This window comes from Camelus dromedarius, chromosome 3, assembly GCF_036321535.1.
Source record: "Camelus dromedarius isolate mCamDro1 chromosome 3, mCamDro1.pat, whole genome shotgun sequence".
NCBI lineage: Eukaryota > Metazoa > Chordata > Mammalia > Artiodactyla > Camelidae > Camelus > Camelus dromedarius.
Genome location: NC_087438.1, coordinates 101,280,441 through 101,305,859, shown reverse-complemented (window position 1 = coordinate 101,305,859; position 25,419 = coordinate 101,280,441). Strand labels below are relative to the sequence as shown.

General features: G+C 40.7%; 1 protein-coding gene and 1 long non-coding RNA gene across 2 annotated transcripts in view; one reads left to right on the top strand and one right to left on the bottom strand.

The window, feature by feature from the left end:
* The window catches only part of KCTD16 (potassium channel tetramerization domain containing 16), a 244,851-nt gene that overhangs the window by 111,915 nt on the left and 107,517 nt on the right, over positions 1-25,419 (bottom strand). The gene's annotated exons all lie outside the window — the stretch shown is intronic.
* LOC135321018 (uncharacterized) lies at positions 15,827-17,575 on the top strand. Its single transcript, XR_010380392.1, has 3 exons — positions 15,827-16,346; positions 16,630-16,725; positions 17,163-17,575. It is a non-coding gene; the product is annotated as an uncharacterized LOC135321018 (long non-coding RNA).

The window sequence follows — 25,419 nt, the reverse complement described above, 5'->3', positions numbered from 1 at the left end:
ATAAATTTGGGGATGTATTTTTCTCTTTTGATGTTGTTTATATATGTGTTTTGATCTGCAAAGTTAAGGCCATATGGAGGGGAGCTAACCAGAGACCTAGATCTCAAATAATGTGGTCAATTCTGTTGTCATCGGAAAGTGCCAATCTGTAGAATGGGCAGAGGGCAGGCCATCAACATGGCAGCAATAGGTTTATTTTCTGACTCCAGAACTTTCTAGATGTGTAACATGGGGCAATTCACTTCATCTCTATAAAACTAGGTTCCCTCATCTATGACATTAGATTGATAAAATCACCCTAACTCCTGGGCATGTTGTGGGAACCAAATAGGATAAGGCAGGTAAAGTACTTCATAAATATCCTAGGACATGTTGAGTCCTCAGTAAATGTTAGGTATTATTGGCTCTAATACTTTCAAATACATGGTGCTTTAAAAGAAAATTTGAAACTTACACCCTAGAGTAGCAGGGCACGTACTGATTTGTAAGTTATGTTAAACTCTCTTAGCAACTCACTTTGAGGTCTGGTTCACAGGTGAAGGTTATTTTTATATTAACCAAGAGATCAACTGAGCACATACTTCAGACCCAGCAGAGCAGAAATTTTCGTAAATGATTTCATTCTAATTTCAAGGAGTGTACTCCAAATTTTGCAATTATAATATCTAGAACTAAAATAATTTTAATTTCAACATATATTAAAGCTTTGTGTTTTAGTTTATTATTGTTTTGCATGTGATTAAATATGGCAGGTAATTTCTGCAGCGTTTAGGGGCTCCGAGGGTTTTAACTGGTTATAGGTGATGGGTGGAGAGGGGCTAAGGGTGAACTCTAGGGGGACCATAAAGTCCCTCAAGACATATGCACATCTTGGATGCTTGAAAGGGTCCAGAGCTATTATCAGATTCTCAAGAGTCCATGATAATAAAAGCTTAAGATCTACTGAACAATATCAATAAGAGAACGATAAAATCAATAACTGCACACATATATAATAATCAGCAGCAGTTCTTAGAATTAAGTAGCTCTATATTTAATGAAACTGATAAAAAGTCTGTGATATACTGTGATAAAAGCAACTTACAGAATTGTTTTTTGTTGCAAAATGGTGTGTATGGTAGGTTTTTTTATATGCTAAATACATGTAGTGTTTCTAAGCAAGCATCCTCTGTAGCAGATATAGTACCTGTTTTTAAAAAATGAAATTAAATTGTGTATGTACATATGTGCATGTGTGTATGTACTATGCATATTATAAAGAGCTTAGAAATAGATTCCAATGGTTAATAATGATTATTTTTAGGTAATAAAAATAATATATGAGGTATTTATCTTTACCTACCATATTTTCTCAACTAAAAGCTGCTTTTTCTTCATATTTTAAGATTTATGAAATCAGAATTCAGCATATTATCAAAATATGTATCTTTAATTAGATATATTTCTTTGCTCTCTTTCCAACCAAAAAAACTCTTACAAATATATGGTAAGTCTTGTAATTGGGGGTGAGTTCAAGTCAAGAAAATGTATCATGTCTATATCTCTGAGTAACTTAAATTCTTTTCAAGAGGCAAATAGCTGTTTTATGATTTTTTTGTGTCTAAAACAACTACCAGAGCAGATAAGTTTTAAAACCACTACTTTTATTCCATGCTATTATTCAAATAAATTGGATCATAGGAATGTGTATCTACCTATAGAAATTCAGTATTTGCATATTACTCAATAATATTAAATGTTAGTCCCTTAAAACCTAGGAAAGTTCTCCAGTGGTAAAAGGGCACTACCAAGAAACATTGGAGCTAGAGCACTCTCTCTCTGACCCCTCAAATAATTTTGCATGGATATAAATACAAAATATATACATAACTACAGAGCTCTTACTATACATGAGGCACTGGTCTGACACTTTTACAGGCATGATCTTATTTAATTTTCACAATAATGACATAAAGTAAGTTCAATATATTAAGCTCAATTTACAGGTGAAAAAGCCACCGGGGCTTAGAGATTGCAAATTATGTTGAGTCTGTAGCTAGTGGGAAGCAGTGGCAGGAATCCTACCGATCTCTGCCCGCCATTTCTAACCATTGCCTTGCTCCTTTACACTTCTTCTAGCGCCACCCCCTTGGCCACAGAATGAGTATAAATGTTCCTGGAAATCACTGTTTGTGCTCACCTGTAATTAAGCCAGAATACTCCCCGAGCAGGGGAAGAATGAGCAGTGACACACGGGCAGGCCAGCATCAGGAGTTTAATCAAAGACTTCTCAAAAGCAAATGTGTGCTTACTGGGTTCTACTTCCCCCAGAACGTACCCAGGTCTGAATGTGGCTTGTTGGGGCAGACACTATTCAAGGGTTCCTTCAGGTTTGGCAGAAGCAGGTGGCAAACATTAGCCCTGGTCTACATTTAATTAAGATTTTATTGACACAACGTTGTAAAATGACTATAACTCAATAAAAAAAATGTTAAAAAAAAGATTTTATCAGGTCTGTTCCTATTTAGATGACTAAGGTTTGTGCAGTGTAAAAGGCATGTTCCTGTCTTCAAAGCTAAGTAGAATGAACAGTCTAATTAAATGTGATTTGCTGGTTGATTCAGTATTTATAAGCAGACAGCTCACTGGCTTCAGAAGTGAGTGTTGGTATCAGCAAAGCAGGGGATATTCAGAGAGGTTAAAAATAAATGGTTGGAAGATGAGACTCAAAAACCCGTTAGTGCCAAGGCAGATGATGTATTTTCATAAATCATTCCAATGTTCAGATTTCAAGTGTTAAAATAATTCAAAAATAATTTTTCACTGCTGTTTGATCTGAAATCATAGCAAGTGCTGCCAATGAAGCAGATGAAAAATTAAGGGTCTCTGTTTCTCCGGCAGGGCACAACCGAATTGCTCTATCGTAAACTTTAACATCCACAGCTCAGGGCTCTGTGGGGACTGTGCTCAATGTGCTAGGTTTTGCTACCACGGAAACCGAAGAGTAATTAGCTGTAAGACAGAAAACCTGGAATAAAAGCCTTGGGGACAGAAAGAGCAATCAAAAAGAATTGTTCAAGTAGCCCCAGTTTCAGGGGCGAGAATAAGAGAGTTACATGTGTGTCAAGGTGTGTTGGGGTGGGAGGGCGTCACCTGACACCATTGATTCCCTTATATTTACTCAGCTGTCCTCCTCTGCCTGTATTTCTTCTCATGGTACCAACTATGAACCTGCATGCTTTCTATCACCCATAGTCCCTTCACATTCTCATCCTGATTACCTTCCTCCTGCCCTTGGTATCGGTCCCCAGGCTGGATGGAATCAACAGCCCAAGGTTGTTATTGAGGTTCTTGATTTTGAAGAGTAGACATGATCATATTATGGTCCTGCTTTCAAACATCTGGCTCCTTATTATCTACAAAATCAAGTTCAAATCTATTAGCACGGCACAGACACTCCTTGGATGTGGCCTTATCCTCCCTTCCCAGTGTCACTGCTCACAACCCTTCCTCAAGATACTCCCTCCTCTCTTGCCAGGACAAATTACTCCCTATTCTCCAAACGTGATTTGCACTTTCATGTCTTCAGATCACCGTGTGTGTCATTCTTGCAGCCTAGAATGTTCTTTCTTTAACTTCTCCTTCTGTGTCTGGTGAAGGCTTCCTCTCTAAGGGTCAACTACAGTGTCAACTCCTTGGAAAAGGAAGAACTGCACGGCCCCTTTCTTTGTCCAAATAGCACATTAATCACATCACAGCTATTGTGCTTGTTACATCATATTGGACTGTTTGTCAGCCAGGCTAAGCAGTGTCTCTGTTCACCAGAGAGTGGATGCCCTGAAGGCAGGATTCCTGTCTGCCCAACCCTATACAGGACTGTATCCTGCACAGGATGCTCAAGAAATGCTTACACACAAGTGAAAGAGGGAGATGTGAGGACTGAGACAGAGAGCACAGGTAAAGATCAAAAATCTTCTCCATTCAACATTTCGAATGACAGTAACATGAGTTGCTGGTCACAAGCATTCTCACCCATGAACCATCAGACACACACACTCCATTCCACTTTGTAACCTATTTCGAAAATATATTTTACTTCCATGGTGTCCAGACCCTAATTTCAAACTGAAATACAATTGCCTTGCTTCTTACCAATAAGTTTTTCTTACACACCTGGATTTAGGGGTAGTTGCATTTAGTATGGAAAATTTATACAAGCTTCATACCACTCTAATAAACAAACAAAATGTCTCAGGGTCTCAGGACAGAGTGGCCAAGTCCAGTAGAGGGGACCAGTAATAACTGCTGTCTGCAGCAATATCAAAAAGGTAAAAAAAAAAAAAAAAGAAAAAAGAAAAAGAAAATGAAAAAGACATAAAACTACCATCCATACAGGTTTCCCTCAAAGAGACATAGCATGATCTCATGATGCTGGTAACGGCTTAATGCTGTAAGTGATGTTTTCTTTTCTGGACAAGCATATCCAGAGCTCTGAGTACCAAGATTCAACAGCCCTCCATCAAGCAGCTACAATTCACAAGTCCTCATTTACTGGGGGTTAACTGCAGCAATGAGGGGCAGCATGGGACTAAAAACTGTACTGCTTACCAAGAAATCTGGGATATGTCACTAACTTTATGTAACTCATATTTCTCTTCTGTAAAAAATTCACATGTCAGCATGTTATAAAACTGAGAAGCGTTCACCTGCAGTCCCCTGTCTTCACCTCTCCCACGGGATTTCCGTCAGCCCCTGCATCCTGGCTACTCTCCCTCCTACCTTCCAGACACTGCACTTACAAGAGGAGATAGTGGAGCTGGTAGATATTGGTCAGGGTTGATAGAGGAAGGGTCTGCCTTCTCTGAATGAGACTGTCAACCAAAATAAACAACAATTAAAAACACAAAACAGTATTTTTCAGGCTCTAGGAATGTATACAAAATGTACTTTGAGATCCAAGAATCCTCTAGGAAATTTTTTTTTAATTTAGTGTTTTAACATTAGTTAATTTTTTAAAAGCAATGAAGCATGTTCTAAATTATTTAGAACACCACCTCTTTGCAACTCACCCGGGCCATATGCATGACTGTGGAAAAAGCAGATGCTCTGGGGCTTCTCACATTGGGATAAGAGACAATTTATTTGGTTTCCTCAAGATCTCAAATTTGAGAGGCAGTCTGATGAACAATAAGAAGCTGAAGTAACAAGATGAGGAGGATGGGAAGAGTATTTGGGAAAAAACACTGATTTGGAAGTCAAATATCTTGAACTGGGCCATTTAGCATCTTGGTGATTTGGGCCACAGCAGTGCAGCACCCAGCATCACTTCTGTCCTCATCTGTAAAAATGGGGCTGGGGATGGTGATGATAATGATTATGACGTCATAGCAACACAGATAGTACCAGCCACACCTCAAGTATCAAATGATTTCCCGTATGTGCAAGTGCTTGGAAGTGCTGTGAAAAGAGAACACTAGAAACAGAAATATAGACAGGACAGTGGGAGATGCTAGAGAGAGGAGTCAGTGAGCAGACTAGCAAGGGTGGGGCGGGAGGGGGACAGATGGAGGAGGCGAAGAGACAAACATTAAAGGCATCGGGATGTGGATGCAGAAATGAGTCAGGGAAAGGAATTAAGTTCTCGTCCCAGATAAATCAGAAAAGGCTAAGATGCAGAAAGTAGGTCAGGCAGCAAGTATCTCCATGTCACCTGTGGTCACCCAGAGTGTCAGGAGCTGAAGGTGTGTGGCCGGAACCCCTGGGATATGGCTCAGCCCTGTCGTCAGCTGCAATGCAGAGAAGACATGGGAAAGAACGGAATGGGGTCTTCCTGGCCACTCCAAAGCCTAGGCATGCTTCCAGGCAGAACCAGTCCTCCCAGAGGAGAGTCGTCATCTCGAGCAGATACCTCCCACCCAGGTGTGGGTCTGGGAAGGGGCAGACATTCAGTGGGAGGAGACAGCACATCTAGTGTACCCGGGAGAAAACTCATGCTGGGCCTGTTTGCCTGCGGTCCCCTCTGCCTGCCGTCCTCCTCTGGCAGCTCCTCACAGCCTGGCTCCTTCTCAGCCATCCTTCAGGTCTCAAAGGTCACCTCCTCAGAGGCCTCTCTGGTCCCTCTCTCTGAAGTCAGCCTCGTCCACTACCCCATCACATCACCCAGGATTTGCCCCGGCGCTTATCACAAAATTCACTTATTTAAAGTCAGAGCACAGGGAACTGTAATACCTTATAATGAAAAAGAATATGAAAGAAATATATATATATATATAAAATATATGTATGTGTATAACTGAATCACTATGCTGTACACCAGAAACTAACATAACATTGTAAACTGACTATACTTCAATTAAAAAAAAATTTTTTTTCATTAAAAAGAATAAAGTCAGTCTCTTGCACTAGAACTGTGCTAAGATGACAGCCACTAGCCCTGTGTGGCTATTGACTTTTAAATACAACAAATTAAATCATTCTAAAAGTTCAGTTCTTGGGTTGTACTATCCATGTTTTAAGTGCTCAATAGTCACCTATGGTTATTAGCTACTCTATTGGACAACAAATCTGTCCCTAAACTAATCTAAACTAGTCACATTACATTTCTATCATCACAGAAACTTGTTAGGTGGTATTGATGTGGAATGTAAGTTTCATCGGAGCAGCGTCCTTCCCTATCTTGTTCACTGCTATTTTCTCCTTGTCCAAGACAGTGCCCAGTATGTACAGAGGCTCAAGAAATATCTTTTGAACAAATGAATCAAAAAACGAGAGCAAAGATAGCCCAATAGTCTTACATCCATCCTGGCTGAGGACAATGGCTCCCAGGTTGAAATCACCCTGGAAATTTCAATATCTAACCTGCATGCTGCCTGTAAAAATTAACGTGACATGTGTGTTATATTGCATTTTCTGCTAATTAAACTTCTTAATATAATATAACTTTGTGGCCAGTCCCATATTTTAGATACCCCCAGGAGCTCTCTGAAAGGAAGGTGAAGGCAATAATACACCACTGGAAATTTTCTATGCAGTGACTTACATAAGAAACTGCAAGAAACCAATTCACAGATCCCATTGTTACACACATGTGGGCTCTTAATGAGTGACAAAGAACGAGAGAGAGGCATTTCCATTTCCTATGGGGCTAGGCACGCTCAGCTTGTTCCTTTAACAAATATATGAGCATATGCTAAAGGAAAGTGAGAATACTGTGTTCCCTAAAATCCAGACTCCGTGTCCTACTGTGGCTGAGTGCTATGAGCTCAGTTGCAGGGGTCCCTTCTCACAATGCACTGAATCAAACAGTTGCTAGTGAGTGAACAGATGCAAGCTGTTCTATTTTATGAAATTAAATGTGAGTACTCTTTTGAAGGTGTTTTTGTTTGTAATGAGACTAATCCATGCTAACGCAGAGCCCTGTTCAGATCTTTGTTGAGAAAATAGGTCTTTTGCTGTGCCCTCCAATTCATAACTGAAAGGGGTCTGTGGGATGGGCTGACGCAGGCATGAGAAGGAACACTGTTTTAAGAGTCCCCCATCTTACCTGGATCAGAGCGTCCCCTCATTCCCTCGTGTGTGTGTCTGATTAGAAAAATATTATTTCTCCCCAGGTGATCAAGGTGGGACTGTGCCCCGCTGTCACACTATCTCAACCCCATCCCTACCTGGCTGTTCCTGTTAGCCATTCACAAAGTCAGCTAGTCATGTTGCTAGAGAAATTTGGGCACATTCAGGCTGGACGCTTCATGCCCCGGAGCAGTCTCATTCATCTCCCAGGGTTCTCGCCGAGCTCCTCTCTCTAATTCTGTCTTGCAGATCCTGATTTGTAAGTGTGCCAATAGAATCCCACCTGCCTTGCTTCAAAATATCTGGCTGGTGGATGAAATGGATGAGAATTACCCAAAGCCCTTCCTCCTTCATTTAATCTTTGGTGCTGCCCTTCTCATCCCATAGTTTAGTTCTGTTTGGGACTTTAATAACAGACGTCAGTGAAAGTGTTACCTTACTAATTGTTGAGTGAGGGATAAGTGGTGACCAGAAGCCCAGGAGACATGTCCTGCATCCTGACAGTGGATCAGAAACATGTTTTAATTATATTCATCTTGGTCTGCATTTTATCTGCCCCTTAAGCACCTAGCACAGTTTTTAGCATCCAGCACTCATATGACAATTATTTGTGGATGGAAGGAAGGGAAGAGGGGAGAGAGGGAGGGAGAGAAATGAAAGCAAGCAAAAGCACTTCCGATCATTGGGAGCGTCAGCTAAAATATTGCGTTTATTGAAGTCCTCCAGAGCATTGGACCACGCCTAACAACACCATCTATATATTAAGTACTTTCTGCCAGTGCCCCAGCAGGCATTACAGAGAAATAAAAACATGGAGAAAAACAATCACTCAGTAGAAGCTTGGCATACTCTGCTTGTTCCATAAATGTTGAGAGACTGCACAAGTGAGAGATTGGGCGAGGGCAGGAGTAGAGAGAAAGGAAATGCAATGCACTGGGGAAGCGGAGGAATAAGGAGACAAGGCAGCAATAATGAACAATTCAAATAATTGTGCAAAGAGATTCTGCTAAGCTAACGTCAGACTGCAAAGAGCCATGGTTTGGGAGATAAGCAGTCCTGGATTTGAATCTGACCTCGGCGCTTACCAGCTGTGTAATCTCTCCAAGCCTCAGTTTCCTCATTTGTAAAATGAGAATAAAACTAGCCGTTGCTTTTAGGGTTACTGAGAGGAATAAATGAGGTGATACACATAATGCATCAGGCAGAGAACCTAGATCTGAGCAAGCGCTCCATAACTGGACGATGATGATGTGGATTCAATGTGATGCTAATCCAGGTGGCTCGCACTTCTTCTGTGGATGCGTCAAATCACTCGTCTGGAGCAATTCTTGCCTCAAGACCCAGGGGATGGAATGGAGATGATTGTTCAAGCACAATGGAAACATCTCTTTTGTTAACCACCAGGAAATTGGTCTATACTTTTTAAGTGCCTCTTTGCCCTGATTCGAGACCCTAATAAATAAGTAAGAGGAGTGAGAATCATCTCAGAGAGTAACCTTTGTCCTTCCACCATCAGAACCCCAACCTGACTTTTCAGCTCATTTTCCATCACTCCTATACCTGAGCCATCAACTTTGCTTTAGTCCATGGTTTTCATCCCATGTTCCCCCATACGTCTGCATATGTTCCTACAAAGAAGTCTGGCTTAATATCATACTTCCCCAACTGAGGTACTACCGCAACTGAGATTCTCTCTCCAACCCCTGAGTCTGTCACTTAAGGACCAGTTCAAACTCACTTGTTCTCTGAAGCCCATAGGATGTTTTCTTTCTTTGGGCTGTAACAGAAATCCCACCCATCTATGAAAGAATCACTCATGCCTTTCTTTCAGTATTAATTATTGTAACTCATTGTAGGCCTACCATGCGCCATGTTTGTTTGTTTATTTATTTATTTAAACTTTCAAAACTTTTCATAACAATACCACAAGGCCTGGATGAGGCTCAGATTGGTCAAGCAAGTTGCTCAAGGCTGTACAGCGGGTCTATGACAGAGACTGAGTTTGAACTAGGCCCCTTGCTCTTCAAAGCCCATGCTCTATCCACTATGTCATACTATTATTTAACATGCATGTTTATGTCTTATCTTTTCACTTAAAAGCTTCTGGAGGGCTGATTGTTTTTAAGCATTTTTTTACCCCTGGACACAGTAATTTATTACAGTGATTTAATGTAGATGATTCTTGCTTTTTTTTTTTTTTAACATTTTTTATTGATTTATAATCATTTTACAATGTTGTGTCAAATTCCAGTGTTCAGCACAATTTTTCAGTTATTCATGGACATATACACACTCATTGTCACATTTTTTTCTCTGTGAGTTATCATAACATTTTGTGTATATTTCCCTGTGCTATACTCTTGCTTGTTCATTAAAGTATGAGACAGGACTATAGCCAGCAGGGGTAGGAATGAGAGAAAATTGGGAAGAAGGTCAAAGTTTATTTCCTCATCTCTTCTCCACCCATTAAAAACCCAAGTGTTATTTTCCTCTGATCCTCATACTTCTATAATAATAACTACATTTATATATAGTTCTTGCTTTTGCCCAAGCATGGTTGCCTATACCAATCCTTTTAATCCTCATAACAGTCCTATAAAGTGGATAATATTATTACCCCCATTTCACATGTCACCCAAACCCACAGAGCAAGTGACACAGCCAAGATCTGGACCAAGACAGTCTGGCTATAGAGCTTCTGTCCTCACCCAGCCTTCTGCCTTAACTTTACACAAGGAGGTCAGGACTGCTCTCTAAGAAGCTGGCACTGGGGCAGAGCTGAATGATGATAAGGAATGAGTCTTGCTAAGATCTGGGGGACGGACATGTCTAGGAAGCAAATTCTTAATATCTACAAATCTCATATGGCATGTAAGTAGTTACAAACTTCATGAAAAAAATTCCACAGATACCAAGTATATAAAAGACACACAAAAAAAGTGTTCATAAAAGAAATTATAAATATTAAGTAAGTGCTGGGGGAAAATGTTCATGCTTCCTACTAATCATGAAATTTCAAATTAAGGCAGCTGCTGTATTTTACAGGCATTTTATATCTAGGATGTTAATAAAACAACCAAAAAAAACACCTTAAAATCATAGCATACTACTGGGAAAATTCTAGTGAAATTGCTATGTTCACACTCGTAGTGACATAAAAAAGTTTGCTCTACTTGTTTTAGAAAGCAACATGAAAATAAGTATTAGAAGCTCTAAAGGTTTTTATAGACTTTGCGCCAATCATTCCACTCTATCTATGACACTCATGCTAGAGAAGTCTTTCTGCAGCAAACAATGCATTACAGCCTTGGTTATAATCACAAATATTTGAAATGGAATTAGACTACAAGTAACCGAATTATGATACATCAACTGACGCAATATTATGTGGTAGTCACTAAGGTAGTAATTAGGCAGATGGCAAAGAAATTTGGGAAAATGGTGATGGATGTTACTGAATAAAGCAAAATCTAAAGTTATATATACAATAATGACTACCATCATGTATTAATATTAATACTGACACCCACTCACACAGACTTCTTACCTTTCTTGAGTTTGAGATAACTTTGAATTCCCCAGATCACAGTAAACTTCCACATAGTTTTCTGAAGATGAGGAACATGTGTGAGTGTGTGTGGGTTTGTGTGTGGGTGCGCGGTGTGTATCAGGGGACAGGAGGCAGATTTCAAAGGGAAGAAGGGAGTGTATGAGTGAACATGGATTCGTAACATCTGAAAAAGCACTTTCTTCCTTGAAACTTGTGTAGAACAGTTTGTCTTTTTCATCTAGAAGAAATCATAGAACTAGCCTTACCAAGTACCTGCTGTTGAAACCTGGCAACTTCTTTAATTTAAAAAGGTGGGAAATTCCCGGCGCTTTAAATTAATGTCCTGGATGTAACCAAAGCATAGCAATGATGACCTCTAGGTCACCAGTAAAGCATGAGGCCAGGGACAAACAGACTTCTGAAGTATTTTCAGGCTGATAGAAGCAAAATGTGGCATTAGGGGAATTCACAGTGACAGCTGGCTTACTAATTCATAGCAAGAAAATGGAGATGCCCTTCTTGGTTTCTGAGTTGCTTCATTCCTCCGCAGCCTGTTCCAGGCTTGGAATAGCAGACTTTCTGCATAATTGTGGACTGAGGTGCAGGTTGGCACACACCTTCCCGCTTTGCTCATTGTCCATACCACTGTTACAGGTGCCCGAAAATGAGGTCAGCCGCTGGGCCAGGAGCATGCTCCGTGCCCATCCTGGCTCCTCCAGCACCAGCGAAAGGGAAGAAGAATTAGAACTTCTCAGAAACAGATTTTGTAGCAGTTCTGCTTTTCCAAGGGCCAGTGCACAAGACAGCCTGTCTGCCTGGATTCAGTCACGGTGCAGTTGCCCTGCAGTCTCAGAGGAAGATCCTTTCAGCTAGACGGATGGCACTGGGCCACAAGTGGCACCCCCATTCCGTGCCTCCGCTCGTTCTATTGGAAAACAGGGACAAACCCTGCCCGACATGGGTACTGAAGCATTTTACCATTTCAACTTTTACTTAATGATGGATTTTCAGGTTCTTAAAAATTGATGGCTCCCATTTTCTAAGAAACATCTCCATTTTCTCAGCATGACGCTTCGTGATCTGGACCCTGCTTGCCTCTTAACATTCATTTCCCATCATGCTTTCACCCTTGGACTCTGTCCTGTACCTGCTATGGTCTACTGGTATCAAATAGCCTTTCCTACTTCTGTGTTTATTTATTGGTTTTCTTTCTGAGGATTTTCTTCTCATTCATGATTTGGCTAAATTGCCACCTCTTCCTGGACTCAGCCTTGTTTCATACCCTCATATCCAAACCAAAGTCAGTCTCATCATAGAGGTCTTGGTTCTAGCCTTGCCGTGCTGCAACCTCGTCGCGCGCGCGCGTGTGTGTGTGTGTGTGTGTGTGTCTCCTTCACTAGAACCTAAGCTCCTTCAGGGCCAAGCCCACCATACTCATTTCTCTAGCCCCTGGACCTTTCTTGTGCAGGGTATCCAATAACAATTGTCGGACAAACAAATAAAAGTGATTTTCACAGCCCTTCAGTCTCCTCTCAATGCTGTGATTCCCCAGCTCCCCAACCATGCTGGTATAAGCTACTTACTTTCTTCACATGTGGACCACAGTTGTAAAGTCTTTAGCAGTATGATGCAGAAACTAAGTGCTTCATAAAGATTAGTAATAGTATCGTGGCTTCTATCTAATGCAACCTGCTTCATCGTGGGAACTGGTTCTGGGGTGAACACTTTGGAGAATACAGAAGGTTCACAACTGCACAAGACTGCCAAAATGTACAGAATGAGAGGAATAATGAAGACAAGTTCTGGAATCTCACTGCCAGATTCCTTTCATTACACTGCCTGCAATACCATGTTAAGTTGTGTAAGTTATTTGATCTTTCTAAAGCTTGGATTTCTATAAAACAGGGATAGTATTAACTTCCATAGTAGTCCCATTAAGATTAAATAAAATTATGGAGGTAAAGTGCTTATAATTGTGCCTGGCTCGTAATACACACTCAGCAAATGAAAGCTATTATTGTTTTTGTTAATGCTGTGACAGGGTATGCCCATAATAAAATAGTTTTCGCCACAAGCATACTATTAAAATTTTAAATTGACCTATAATTTTATACATTTAGATTAGGTATCATCACCCGTTTGTCATTTAATCATTAAGTCTGTAAGTTTTCTTTAAAAAAGGTAAGCACCACACTTTCTCAGAAAAGGAAGCAGAGTCAAGTGATTTGTCAAGATCACCAGACTGAGCCCCAAAACCAAGTACTGAGATGTCTCCTCCACCAGTACATCATCCTAAATGTGGTCTGAGAGATGGGACTTTGAAGATGGGTCAGAGGAAGCTCCAAAGTGACTCCAACTCTGAAAGAGGATTTGTAAATCCAGTCTCATACTGAATAAGCCCTTCATAACCACACTTAGAAAAACAGGAAGTCTGTTGTATAAACTAGTTCCTCTCAACTTCTAAGGGATTCTTTTTTATGCTTGTCTTTTCTGAAGGTGAGTATATTCTGATTTTATGCTGAATTGTATATTTAAGTAAACTGATAAAAAGTATATAGCTTGAGGTCCTTTAAGGTAAGAGTAAATTGTTGACTGAGGATAACCCCCCAAAATCTACAGTCCCTAAATTGCAGAGTGAAGTCCATATACAAAGGAGAGGTGGGGGAATAAGGTAGAGGCAGATGTGGCAGACTGATGGCATCGATGGACCCAAATCTTTGCCTACCCTTCAGTCTGGACTCAGCTATGGGACATGCTTCAGCCATTGGGTTGGGACATCAGCAAACATGATGTGAGCAGAGGCGTGACAATCATGTGCACACTGAGGCTGGTTTCCCTCTTGCTCCCCTGCCTTTGCCACGAAAACACCCCGACAAGGCTCCAGGACGATGAGACACGCTGAGTCGCCCCCAGTCAATGCAACCTGAACAGTGGGGGCCAGCCAACATCCATCTGACCCCAGACACAAAAAGACTTGTAGAGAGAATGCAGGCAAGAAATGCAGAGCCCTCAGGCCCACCTGCTGATCACACATTAATGAGCTGTGAAAGCCAATACCAGAATAACCATCTAGCCAACCTGCATCCTCTTACCCTAAATAAAACCTTCTATTATTAAGCCATTGAGATTTGGAGTGACTTCTTTAACAGCATTACTGTGGCAATACCTAACTGATACACTAGGGACCAAGGGTACAACAGGAGAGAAGACAAGAGGAAAAGCTACATTGCAGTAGACAGTATCTATTATTTTTCAAGAGCTCTTGACTGGGGAACTTGTAAGTAGAAGCTTCTTCCACACAGTTGCTCCGTGATTCCAAAGCTATGTAATAGATTTACTGAAATGTTCTAATATTAATGACCTCATCCTGGAAGTCCTCAAGTATGTAAGGCAATTACTTTAAAAAATCACACTGGTTAGGGAAAAAGGGTAAATAGCATTAGGACACATTTACTGACAGGTTTTACAGTAACATGATCAAACAGAGATCTGGCCCTTTCTCTGAGGAATGTCAAGGGTTAGTATTTTCATGTACCCCACTGCTTATTGGTCATATTATTTTCTCTAGAGAGGAATTCTCCAATTTCTTGCCGAGCTATTTAAAGTCCTGGGAGATATGCATAGGATAGATGTTGAGGGTCTTGTAAGCCAATGAGTAGATTTTAAGTTAACTCCCTATTTTTGGTACAGTATTTCAGCATTGCCCTCTGCTTGGTTTGCTGTGTCTGAGTCCAAAGCTTCTCTGGTTCATGTGTCTGAAGAAAACCCTCCCTGTTCCTGCCAGGTTGAGGAGGGTGGGTTACTTGGCTGCTAAAGGTGAGTGATTTATCGGGTAGCCTAACCCTTACGCAGGCTTTCAGGGGATGCCTCTGTTTTCAGCCTTTTCCTTTCTGATGTCCTAGCAACCTGGAGCCCTTGGTCTCCCTGGGCCTTGCCAGGGTCACAGACTCAACCGTTTCCTGCCTTTCCCTCCATGTAGACTCAGCTTCCTCCTCTCTACTGGGTCAGTTATCCTTTATCACTTGCCCATCCACTTTTTAACTTCCAATGTGGTGTTGACATTTCTCATCCGGTGTCATCTTCTGGACCATTCTGTTTGTTTTATGACATTTTTTCTTCTTTTGTCATTTTAGGGGTGTTTCATAGGGATCAGAGTGGGGAAATAAAAACCTGTGTATTCAATCTGCTGTCTTTTACCAAAAAGGTCTTCTCCTTTATTTGTTTAATATAGACGAGCTTTCTCACATGCCTAGCATGAATGAGGTCCTGGGTTCAATCCCCAGTACCTCCTCTAAAATAAGTAAATAAACAAACAAACAAACAAATAAATCTAATTACCCTCCCCCCCAATTCAAAAAATTAAAATTAAAAAAAAAATATATATGTGAGCTTTCTCTAAGGATTCCTGGCATCTTCTGATAGTCTTAGTGGTCAGAAGGTCACAATTACATATGCTCTGAGTATAGGAACTATTCTTTAGCCCTAAAAGGCATAGAGGAGCTTTCTGACTTGCATCTTGGGTAGAACTTCAGGGGCAGAAAAATTTCAGCTTGAAAATGAAAGTTGAGCTCAACTATACCAGAGCATTTTTACAAATGATCACACTCAAAGCACTCCTCTTCTCTTTCCAGGAAGCTCTGGGGCTCTCCGACTGCTCCTTAGGAGTAGGCAGCACTCCCAGGGTGGTGTTAGGACTTTCTCAGGCTTCTAATCATACAGGATTTTCAGGCTCTTAACGACATATCATTACTGATGAATGACAGCAACATCCTACCTTCAATGAAAAGATCTCAGAATCTTCGTCTGTTAGAGAGGGACAGACCCTCCACCTTCTCCCGCCTGTGAGGATACATTCTACGGAGGGTAACACGTTGTTCGACAGCTGACAATTCTTCTTCATCTTGCTTCTGGGTAATTATAACTCCCAGCTTTCCAACCTGTGCTACAGTCTCCTGGGTGAATCAGATGAAGACCTGGAGTCTTTTTGCATGTTTAAGTAGCAATCATCACGTTGTAGGGCTGATTAAGACCAGCGTGCTGAAATTCATCAACTCAGGACACTGCTGTGTGTTACCGAAACAGCTAGTCCAGCGATGGTGCTGTTCTCTGTGGTCTGATTACTGTAAAAGTTTGAGGAGCACTGTGCCTACCTTAAAGCAAGAGGAATGACAGGACCATGCCAGCATTACAATCAACACCTCAAGCAACTGAAACAGTCCCCTGAATTCCATGAGGACTCAATAAACTTTCGGTAACCAATGAATACTCCCTGTGTAGTATCCAAAGTTGAAACTCTGAGATGTGACTCCATGCTTTTGCCTACGTTTTCCTTTCTTCCTAGAATGCCTTTTATCTTTCTTTGCCTAGAAAAGTTCTATGGCCATTTTAATATCTAAGTGAAGTTCTATCTACCAAGACAAATCCTCTCTAATTTTCCTCACTTTGTGTTCCTACAACAGTACATTCATTCCTTTGTCACTGAACTTCCCCCGGCTTATGGCTACATTTTCTTTTTCTGTGTCTGTTTACCCCAGATCATGAACCACGGAGCAGAGCATGGAAAGGAAGAGTTACAGAGAGGCTAAAGAGTGTGGGCTTCTGAATCTCATCAGCCCTTGAATGAAGTCCAGGTCTGCCACTTACTGCTTACTTTGGATGTGAGCCCCAATTACCTCATCTGGAAAACAGGGATAAGAAGATATATTAGGCATTTTTAGAACTAAGTGTTATAAAGTAGTTTAAGTGATTAGCACATTGCCTGAAATATCTGAAGCCAGCATCAGTGAACATTATTTAATATTGTTATTTTGTTCTTAAAAGCAGGGATGATTCATTCATTTGCGTACCTACTGTAGTACAATGCCTGGTGCATAGAAACTCTAAGTAAATTTTACATGAATAAGTGAAGGGATAAATGAGCAATCCTATAGGAATCAGAATGTTTTTATAACCCAGGTACACAAAGCTGTAGATTTCTTTTTAAGGGATGGAACTATCTCTGTGGATTGTCTGTATTGTTCTCATAAGCTGAATATCTTACAAATGGTGACTTTATTTTTCACTCCAGATGTTCAGCCTCTTTCTATGGACTTGGTGGATTTAGAATTGAAGCAACTATAGCTTTGTTGGGAGTTTTGAAGCCATGGAGTGTAACACACAGGAGAGACACTAAAGCCACTCATAAAAATTTCAACCTCACATCATTCAACTTCTCTGGACTTCAAATACCCTCGTCTCTAAAATGGAATGACTGTGACTTACACCTGCCCCTTCCTAGGGCTGGTGGATTGAACATATGAGATACGCGAAAGTATTTTGCCAACTTGTGAGACCTATGCGAATACTTCTGTCTGTGTGTTTGTTTATTTGATTGATTGTTTATTTGTAGAAGCTTATTTCTTGGCACCACCTGGAAATTCCTATGCAACTTCACTAATATCTACATTCCTCCAAATATATCTAACAGATTGATTCAAGGCCACCAACAAAATCTGTTCCTGTTTTGGTGCATAGGAGAGCTTTGCGATTTTCTGTAGTAAAACCCAAGAGAGCCAATAAAATGATTTCATTGATTGCAGTGTCAGTTTTAGATGCTGCAATGGCTCTGAACAAGAGTCATCTTTTAGCACTCTGCTGTGGATTTACTTTTTATGGTCCGGGGATCTAGTGGGTAAATACGGCTTCTGCATTAACACTAACCTGAAGAGACAAACCTCTCAGGAGGACCATTTCATCTTTATGCTTTTCCAACTCTGGGGCCATAAATCCTACCAGCCTGCAGAGAGGAGGCATCCTAAAGATTACAGTGGCACAGAGGTGCTCTTTGAGGGAACCAAGCTAATAAAAATTAAAGTTCAAAGTCACTGAGTAATCTAAGACATTCATTACACCTGCACGGAGCCAGTCAGGGCTGATCAGCCAAATGGGCGTCAGCCTGATGAACAGTCAGAAGAAAGTAAATACTGCAAAGATTCACCTCTCCTCCTCACAGGGGTGTCCGCATTGTGGGATCACAATATTTCAAGTAAATGTGGGCTGGAAAACACGGGAGGTCTCAAAAAACTCTTCTGAGTCTCTAGGCTGGAATATAGATGGGTGGCATATTTACAGTTCATTCATTAAAGAACTGGGTGCAGGTTAGAATCACCATGGCAGCCAATCCGAACTAAGAATGGCTGACATCCATGAATCACACAACAAGTAATCAGACGCTGGTTTTAAAAATAAGAAAGAAAGAAAAAAAAAAGGTGGGGGTGGGGCAACAACACAGGCTCTCCCAGCCATAAGACTCAGGAAGAAGAAAAGTCTTTTCAAAATGAAACTAGATAGAATGATCCTGAAAAACAGGCTGGTAAAGCCCACAGTAGGTCTCTGGCTGTCAGGACTAGCCTGGAGTGAGTAGCAGGAAACACACTTGAGGCCAAACGATGACGGGCCTTGCTGGTCAGGCTGGAGAGTTTAAAGTCTCTCTGTTAGGCCCTCAGGACACTGTTTCACGTGCATCATGTGATGCATATGAGAAATGACAGGGAGAAATTGGTGTTTCAGCACTTATTGTGGCAGGAGTGCACACTCACTGCCTGGGTCAAAGAAGAGAGGATTCTCCCCTCCCTTCGTGTTGCCATCCACACACTCAAATCCCTGGTCAGCACATCTGCTGGCCCCAGGGGATGGCGCACCCCGAAAGAGAGGGGGCACAGACGGATCCTGGAACTATCCTTTCTTCCTCTTCCTGGGCCTCTAAGTAAGATTCAGGCAGAGATTGTGTGTAATTGCCTGGTGAATTCACAACCACATCCACACCTTCCCATGAATTATCAGAATTGTCTAGCTGTCACATTAACATGTGACTTTAGTATTACCTCTGGCAGAACTCTGACAGTGCCATCGCAGGCTAAAATAGGAGTAGAACATTTCATTCATCATTTCTTCCTTCTGCAAATATTGACTGGGCGCTGTGCTAGGTGCTTCCGGGATCAAGAGAGGAAAAGCACCATCCTACATTCAATTTTCTCACCTTCTAGGTGGGGAGAGGGAAAAGTAAACTATCTTTTACAGACAACGCTATGCTGATGAAATGTGAGACTAAATGATGTGGCACTTTTTTTTTTTTTGTAGAATTCATCCACCAATGTGAAATAGGCACGTGCCTTCTGACCCTGAAATCACACTGCCAGGGACGTCTCCTGAACCCAGACTCACAGACGTTCACTAGGGATCTTCCTCGCAGTGTCTGTAAAGGCAGAAAGCTGCAAACAACCAAAGTGATCGTAACTGGGAGCCTGGGTAATTATCAGTTATAAAACCTCCATAAAACAGAATTACTTGACAGCTATTTAGAAGAATGAGGCAGGCCCATATGCCTCAATAGAAATAGATCCAAAATACAGTAAATAAAAAGTAGGGTAAAAAAGATTGCCTAAAATACGATCTTTCATGTGATTAAAAAAAATCCACGTTTATATTTAGTTTCACGTGCATCAGCATTATGCAAAATTTATGTTTTATGGGAAGAAACCCAAGAAACTGTTAACTGATTATCTGTAGAAAGGACTGAAGTATGTACATAAAAACTCCAAAAATTAATGATTTCGAAATACAGTGTGGCAAGCGTGCACAGCTCTATAGTTGATGCCACAGACACACAGGAAAGGATTCTTGAATTCTAGCAGGAAAGAGACAGGGAAGCCCAACAAAACTATCCTAAAAAGGTAGCACTGGAAGAGAGAGCCAGCATTACATTTGCAGGAGCAGGCAGAATGGCACAAAGGTATTCTAGAAGATGTATCTTTGGGGAACTACTGAACTTTCAAAGCAAGTAGATTTATGTACCTCACAGCAAGGAGAGGGGCTCAGTTGAAAACAAGTAACTTCCAAATTCAATAAATCACTAGAATACTTTGCCAACTGAAAAAAAAAAAAAAAAAGGTACAGCCTGGAAGTTGAGAGTTACATTTTATTCAGTGGACTTTCTGAGGACTTCAAACCTAGGATGTAGCCTCTCAGATAGCTCAAAGAGGTAGGGGAGGAGCCAGGATACAGAGGAGTTTCTGCAACAAAGACCGGGTAGAGGGAACGTCAAAAGATTACTGTTAATAACAGAAAACCAGGTATCTCAAGTTAATGAATTTAGTGCTTTTCTATGTGTGGGAAGATGCAAGAGCCTGGGCTCACTGAAATCCCTCCTTTGATATGTATGCTCCTTAGCTACCCAGGGCCAGTGTCCTGTGCTTCCCACCCTGAGTTCCCTCAGGGGGCACGATGGGGGTGACTGCAGAGGCTGGGCTGCCCGCTTGTCTCCACCCTGAGTTCCCTCTGCTCACTGTCAGGGGCAGCAGGAGTGGCTGATGACTTGATGGCTGCAGCATCCTTGGTTTACTGATATGGCAGGCAACATTTTTCACTGACAATGTGCTCTTAGTGGCAGGTCACCAACATAACAGAGCTTTAGAAATTATGACTGAGAAAACACGGTCGTGCACAGACCAAGAGGCAACTCTCCCCCCAAACTGCCTCCACAGCTTCCTGCTCTCAATACTTTTGCTTCCATAAATAAGGTCAAAATGGATGGTTTCATCGCCTCACTCTATTACACTCACCTTCCCTCAAAACGCCTAAACTTCCTCAAAATGTCCTCAGAACTCCTAGACAATATGGAATTGAACCACACCCTAAGCACTTCAACTGAAGTGTCAAGACTGATCATAACAATATGCTCGCTATGAGAACAGGAAAGCTTTTGATTCTAAGTACAATTTATCTGTTTTATAGACTTTATTACTGAAGTTATATATATATATATATTTTAAACATTGGGTTAAAGCCTGTTTTCTGAAATTCTTTCTTGGGATAATTTATTCTCCATAAAACAAAGAATTAGGTTCTGGAGGCAGATGAAGGGAATTGGATTTCTTTTCTCCTTTCTTCTTTTCAGTGAATCCAAACTGATTTTCCAGCCAGCTGAAAGTCTGACATAGAAGCACCCATAAAAATCTCACCGTCATCTACCATCAAGAGGAGAATAGCGGGAGAAACTGAAGTTAGGAAACACAATCAGTTATAAGGTCCAGGCTGATCTGTGACACAGATGTTTCCATTTCAGTTTTAATACTTTGAGTCACACATGTTGAGTGGAGTTTGATAACCTAGATGGTAAAATATCGCAACTCATCACAAACTAGTACACTTGACAGAAAGAACAATAAGCACTTTTTAAAAAAGCTACAATATAGATAGATGTGTTTGCTCTTCTATTAGATAATTTCTTTTTCTCCTGCCAGTTTCTGACACCCACCATCTCTGATCACACTGTAGTCTATATTTACCATTACTCCCTCAAAGTCAAGTTACTTTATAGACTTCACTGTCATAGATGTGGGCATCCATCTTACAGAGGATATTTTTAAAGGGAGGTGTCCCATGGTAACTGATGGGAAAAAACAGTCGCATATTTGTACCATTTGGTGCCTTCCTTTTAACAGGTGCAAAACATTTTATGAAATACAATTGCCTTTATGGGCGGTCTTAGTCCTATGACAAAACAGGACATTTAACCATAGTAAAACAAGCATATTTGAAACAAATTTTGTTGAGTCTCTTACTATTATAATTACTTATTAATACCCTTCTGATAGATATCTTTATAAAAATGAAGTGGAATACACACACAATCATTCATATATTGTGGAATATTTACATGAATTCTTTTGTTATTGAACGAGCATTTACTGAATGCCTACTTTATGCCAAGCCTTGTTCTAGATGTTGGAGCTTTAGCAAAGAACAAGCCATGGTTCCTAAGTTCATGGTCTTCACAGTGGAGGGAAGAAGGGAAACAGGCAAGTCAAGAGGCCGTTATGATGCAGCATGCCAAGGGCTTTAATAGGGAAGGTACTGGGTGCTCTGGAAGCTCTTGGATAAGGAGCTTCCTCAGGCTGTGTTGCCTATGAATGCCTCCTGAAGGCTGTCATGTCCAAGCTGAGACTTGAAGGAGAACAACACACAATGAGGCTGAAAGGGAAGTGAGAATGAGAAAAGAAGGAAGAAAAAAGTGCTTCAGTCAAAATGAGTTTATTCAAGGGGCCAAAAATGGGAGCACACATGATACATCATGAAGTGTGCCTGTAGCATGGAATCTAAGATGCGAGGAAGAGGAAGTGGGGAGGGAACATGAGGAAATGGAAAGAGAGAGCATGAAAAGCCAATGGATGCTGTTGAAGGGCTTAGATCGTATCCTGAGGACAATGAGAAGTCAGTACAGGGACCAGATCTCCCACTACAGGAGCCTGGGACCCAGGAGGCTAGAGGAGTCAATCACAGAAATCTCGACAAGAGATGGTGGCAGCCTGGACCACTGTAATGGGAGGGGGTGAAAAGAACAGTGTGTGAGTGAATAAGTGTGTGTGTGTGTGTGTGTTTGTGTGTGTGTGAGTTTACTAGGATCACCATCATTTTTCACCCAAGTAATCAAACAGAAGAGGTCTATAAACTCTGCAATTGCACCCACAAAAAGCACACAAAAGCAGTCTTCTGCGTGAGTGCTTTGAAAGTCCAATTGACTGGTCACTGCTGGGAAATGCAATCATCAGATAGCTTCATACATGGAAATTAAACAAGCACATTGATCCTTAGGCTGTTCAGGAAATGCCAGTTAGGGTCTAGGGTCCTATTTAGTTACATGGTGGCAAAGGTAGGAGATGGAGGGGCAGCTGAGAGAGAAGATACAGCCCTCTCCTATGACCATTTCTCTACAATGCAATTCTCAATTTCAATCCCTGGGAAGAAACTGACTTTGAAAGCAGGACAGAAACACAAGTCACAAAGAATTCGTTTGTCACTAATGTGGAGAAGCAAATTAGAGCACTAATCTAGTATTATGAATTCCCAAGCACAGCTCCTTTCATTTCAACAGTAGTGCGGTCTTACATACTGCATTGCACAAGGACGTAACTGCACACCAAGAGTTAAGCAGCCCCACAACTTGCCCTTGCAGGTGCAGCCCCTCTAGGATCTATTAGCTTGTACAGGACAGACTGAAGGACTGTGCTGTAAGTAAAGTAATAAATGTTTGGTTACTTAAAACTTTGCGTGGAGTGTGAGGTCTAGATAGATGACAGTTCTCATTGTTCTAAACTCTATCCATGGTGTGTCCAAGAGAAGATAAAGCCTATTAGCAACAGAAAGTAAAGCATACAGCAAAATGCAGACATGCTGAGGCTCTGTCAGCAGTGGTCATTTGAGAGACTTCCATATCAAATAAAGGGGTTTTTAGTTACTTTAAAAAAGGCAAAATGGCAGTCATACAAAGCCCAAAGGAAAAAGTAATGGATATAAGCTCAGAAATCAAAGAAGACGTAACCATGATGTGAGAATCCAGCAAACATGGCTGCTTTGCCTGAAAAAAGGGTGACAGAAAGATTCTGGTCACCACAGTGATTACTGTAGGTGACAGTCAGTTTTATGGTTAAGACTTAATTTACCACACTGACCAACAGCTTAAACCAGTGGTTCTCAAAGTAGGTCCCAGAAAAGTGCTCAAAGTACTCCAAAAATGCAAATCCTTTCCTCAGTTCATCAGCAAATGGCACACTCTTCCAAATACTTTTATTTTAATATATAACTAAAGATGACCTACCAACAACCCACTGTGGGAAATAATTAGGGATTAATAAAATGTGGTATTCATAAAAATGTGGTATTCTAAGTACTCACTGATAGTACTTAGAGGCTAGAGGGTTACAAATTACATTGCAAATTGCAAAGTTCCTATTCTGTACAGGAACCTACAGAGAGCTGGAATTGTCACAATTTTAAAGTGAAACACTGTGCTGTCAGCATGCAAAAATATTTAGTGCATGTTCACTATGTGCCAACCACAGTGCTAAGTGTGGGTGATACAATGGTAAACCAGAATGGCATATTCTCTGCCTTCTTAGAGTGTGTGATCTATTGGGAGAGTACATGAGTGTTGTCTAAGTTGGTAATGACAGGTTCTGAACATGGATGTGTCATGTTCAGTGGTCTTGAGTCATCAATGGGATACAGGACAGTGATTCCTAAATCTGTCTGATCATCAAAACCCATGGGCCACTTTATAAACATTGAAATTCAATGGCCCTTTCATAAATCTACTGCATCTGAATCTCTTAGCAGAGGAGCCTGGGAGTACTTATATTGAACAAGCTATTCAGGTACTTCCCAACATTAAATTTTGAGAAGCACTGAGAGAAAATTCACCATGGTTAGGGAAAATGCATGAGTAATCTGAATCCCTAAGTGCATCTAACAATAATGTTTTTCTCAACAGTCTCCCATCTCCCCTCATGGATGCTGATGTAAGACTGCTCTGATACTAAACTTGGTTCTCTAGTCATGCTAAAATGGGACACGGAGGCCTACTTTTTGTTTTTGTTGCTGTGCTTTTTGTGTCATACCCAAAATATCATTGCCAAGACCAAAGTCATGAAGCATTTCCCCTGTGCTTTCTTCTAGAAGTTTTACAGTTTCAGGTCTTAAGCCTTTAATCCATGTGAGTTGATTTTTATGTATGATGTATGATAAGGATCCAATTTCATTCTTTTGCATGTGGATATCCAATTTCCTGAAAACTATCAAATGAAGAGATTACACTTTCTCCACTATGTATTCTAGGTATCCTTGTTGAATATCAGTTGATTGAATATGCATGGATACATCTGGGCTCTTTATTCTGTTCATTGGTCTGTATGTCTGTTCTCATGTCAGTACAATACCATTTTAATTATGTTAGCTTTGTAACATAATTTTGTAATCAGAAGTGTAAGGTCTCCAGCTGTGTTCTTTCTCAAGATTGCTTTGGCTATTTGGGGTCTTTTGTGGTTCTATACATATTTCAGGAACTTCAGGTTTTTTCTATTTCTGTAAAAAAAAAAAAAAATGCCATTGGGAGTTTGATAAGGGATATGTTGAATCTGTAGGTTGTTTCGGGTAGTAAAAACATTTTAACAATATTAAGTCTTCCAATCCATGAACATGGGATGTCTTTCCATTTGTCTTTTTTAATTTCTTTTATCTGCGTTTTATAGTTTTCAGTGTAGAAGTCTTTCATCTCCTTGTTTAGTTTATTCCTAAGTATTTTATTCTTTTGATGACATTATAAATGGGATCATTTATTAATTTTCTTTTTGAATAGTTCATTGTTAGTATGCAGAAACACATCTGATTTTTGTATGTTGATTTTGTATCCTAAAAATTTATTTAATTCATTTATTAGTTGAAATAGGTTTTACTGTGGAGTCTTTAGGGTTTTCTACATACAATAGTGTTGGGAAAACTGGATATCCCCA